Source organism: Miscanthus floridulus, chromosome 2, assembly GCF_019320115.1.
Source record: "Miscanthus floridulus cultivar M001 chromosome 2, ASM1932011v1, whole genome shotgun sequence".
Classification (NCBI taxonomy): Eukaryota; Viridiplantae; Streptophyta; class Magnoliopsida; order Poales; family Poaceae; genus Miscanthus; species Miscanthus floridulus.
Genome location: NC_089581.1, coordinates 71,241,779 through 71,245,574, shown reverse-complemented (window position 1 = coordinate 71,245,574; position 3,796 = coordinate 71,241,779).

Genomic DNA, 3,796 nt, shown 5'->3' with positions numbered 1-3,796 from the left:
GCAAGCCCTGGTTTATGCATTAAACCATTACCTTGTTTACTTTGAAAAGTTTATCACCTATGTCACCTATTGCATTAAGTTGATTAATTCAAATGTTACCTACTTGATGCATTGCCTACCTTGTTAATTATTTATCATCCTTGAAGATGTTTTCATTTACAAAGGCGTAGAATGCTTAGTATGCTTTATGATAGGCTTTCAAAGAAAAAGTTTCGATACAATCAAAGATGGCATACTGGCCAAAGAAAGAAAGAATGTAGAATGAACTAGAGACTAGTCGGGTGGCTTATCTTGAATGTTGGGTAATGTTGCCGACTATGTCGCTTAAAGGCCACTCATTATGGATCTTCTGAACGAGGCACTTTGTAGTACTGGTCACATACTCCGGTAAGCCTTCTTCGGCTAATTCGATACTAAGATGAATGCCCATGCACTGGGAGTGGAGAGATGGCGGGAGTAGCGTGTACCCTCATGGCTAGAATGTGGTCGGATTTGAGGTGTGCTGTACTCTCGGGTGGCGTGGAGACGGCTTAGTATAGGTGGATCCGGTAGCGAGGTTGATATATGCAAGATTAAGTTCTACATATGTCATGTGATAAGGAATCCCCAGCTGGGACTTGAATCAATTCGAATTGCCGGTGCTCCGCGGATATGAAGACTCGATTCATTACAGAAGCAATGCAGGACTGGTGAATTACTAAAAATTTGAGAAAAGGAATGGAATGGAAAGGATGGGAACATGGGATATGAACACTTAGTTGAAATAATGAACTAAGAATACTTAGGGGTAAAAACTTGAAAATAGGATCAAGAATAGTAAGCTTTTGGCAAAGAACTTTTGAATCGTGCTACATCCTTACCTTGCCCCAACACCTGCATCTCTAAAGTCTTACACCCCCTTTACGTCGGGTTAGTCTTGTTGAGTACTTTTGTACTCAGGGTTTGTTAACCCTTGTTGCAGGTGAGTCGCATGCGCATGCTTGTTTTGGTCCCTGCTGCATGTCTGTGTTTGAAGTCAATGACGATGAGGAATGATGAATGGCCTTTGAACAAGGCACTAGTTTGTATGATAAATAATGTTAATGTAATATTATCCCGCTACTATGGTTGTATGACACTTATGGTTTTGTAAGTTTGAAACAACTGGTTTGTAAACTATGTTATCTTAAGACTTCCGCTATATTTCACTCTGATGTATATATTTGAATAAACTGTTGTAATCTACAATGTCTGTGATTGGGATCCTGTTCAAAAAATATTCATGGATGATTCGGGTTTCCTAAGGACACCCGACAAACCTGTTAAGTTGTTGGGAACTCGTGTACGCTATCTGAGGTCTGTTAAGACAACGATAGGTGCACGTGGGCCCAATTTCTTAGGAGGTTCTGCCACAGCTCCTATGACGTCGGTGACATCAGGAAGCTCATTGCACTACCGGGAGAAGCACTGGATGTACCCACAAAGAGTTTCCCTGGACTTCTGTTAGCAGTTTTTGAGATCCCATGGGTTCTTAGGACGCGCGTATGTGGCCTAGAAGTTTCCCACGAAGATCTCTTTTAAGTCCGCCCAACTTTGGATTCGGTTGGGTAGAAGGTGTTCCAACCACGTTCACACCAAATTGGTTAGGAACAATGGAAGGTTGCGGATAATGAAATTATCACTATCTGCTCCACTAGCTTGGCAAGCAAGCTAATAATCCTCGAGCCAAAGTCTAGGGTTTGTTTCCTTGGAGTATTTTGGGATGTTGGTCGGCGGTCGGTACCACGATGGGAAGACGACGTTGAGGATGTGTTGGCCAAAGGCCTGAGGTCCCGACAAGTTAGGGCTTGAGCTTTGATCCTCGCCGCTGTCGTAGCGTCCACCACGGTGAGGGTGGTAGCCATGGCTAGCCTCCTCCCTCTCATCACCGTGGGCATGCTTGCGGGCATCTAGGGTGTTGCGTGTGTCATGGTGGAGGTCAAGACGCACATGCACTAGGGCCACGGCGTGTGGCCTACTGCCTCGCTACGTTTGGTAGACTGACACGTCCCTATCGGGTCACTCTAAGGGCACACGCTGGCTGGCATTAAGCTCGCGTCGTCGGGACAGCGAGCTCTCAGCCTACTGCACCGTTGCACGCTCGAGTAGCATGCGAATCTCGCTATGGGCCCAATGATCCTTGGGTGTCACGAGCTCTAGAAGCGCCTAGAGCAAGGCCGCCATGACATCGATGTTCTGGCTTGCCCGGGTGAAGTGTGGGGGCTTCATTGTCCTCGATGATCCTCCGGTTCATGTCATGGGCCATTGCATGCGCACGCCCACCGTCTTCATGGCGCTTGATCTCTCGCTCGAGGTCCATGTGTTCTTACTCGAGCTGGAGTCATGCTTCTTCGAGCTCTTAGTGTCGTGCCCTTAGCTGCTCTACCCGTAGGTGAGGTGGGGCCCCTACGTCCCCCTCGACCTCATCGTCGAGGTCATCTATTGGGGTAGCCCCTCCCTCATGGATGCTTTCAATGTATCCCTTGGGACTACCTGCCATAAAACATTCTCATGAGGGGTGATGGCTCCCTACTAGAGTCAGAGTCGGATGGCGACTCTGATTCTCCCGAGAGAAGGTCATGGAAAGATTCCATAATGTATTCGGTCATCCCCACGAACTTGTCATTCGTAGGGGATGGGGGCGTGTGCTATGCCATATGGTGGCCAATGGTCTCTATGGCGTTGCCCAGACCGAACGGGAGCGCTGTCGGGGCACTCTAGATGAGTTATTACGGGGAGAGCGGCTCTCCTCCGGCAAGCTGCGTCATGACATTGGTGAACGAGAAAGTGAGGCGGCGTACGTCCTCCCAGGACGGTCAAGGTCCTAGGAAGGTGCTGAGCTGGCGCTCTACCCTTCAGTAATTGAAGCTGAGGAGCTAGTCGCTCCTAGGGGCATGGGCCTCCAGTGCGTGCAGCTGTAGCTCCTCAAGCGTTCTGGTGATCACATCGATGCCAACGGAGTTGAGAGGCTAGACGGCGGCAGGAATCTGCGCCAACTCTCCCTCCATCGTAACGATGAAGTCCAAGTTCCCGAAGTGCATGTGCACGCCCAGGACCCCGCTGACACCATGACTAGCCATCCGAGGCCTGATGTGGACGTCGAGACATGAAAAAAGCCCCTACTTGGCGTGCCAACTGTCGGTGTTTTCGGACCACCGACGAGTTAATTTGTATTTGCGCATCTAGCTCGGATGATGTGCTTGGAGGACATAATGGTTTATACTGGTTTGGACAGAACGTCCCTACATCTACTTCACTGTAGCTCGTGTTACCGGCACTTGGTTTACAGTAGGGGTTACAAACAGGCGAGAGAGGGAGAGGATCCCAAGTCTCTGTTGAAAGGAGTGAACGGGTGCTAAGAGCTTGCTTGCTGCTTAGCCATGTGCTCGTGTCATGCTCTTGTGTCAACATCCCCCTTTTCATGGGGTGCCCTGCTTCCCCTTTTATAGGCGAAGGGAAAGCGTGGGTTATAGAGGAGGAAAAGGAGAAGAACGAGATAGAGAAGAAGTCTTCCAGGGTTGTTGGGTGCTTCTTATCCTTCATGAGGGTCTCGTTGATCCTGTAGATGTCAATAGGGATGGCTACAAGTCATGACCCTATTCGTCACTGGCGCCATGCGCAGGCATCATCTGCCGGTCATGGCGTTCGACTCCGTCCCGGCGGACGTCGTGGTGAACTGACACGCCTGTCAGTGTCCATACGAGGATTAGGAAGAACAGCACCGGCACGCTCGACACTATTCTAATGTGAATCCTCAGGTATGAACCGTCATGGCTAC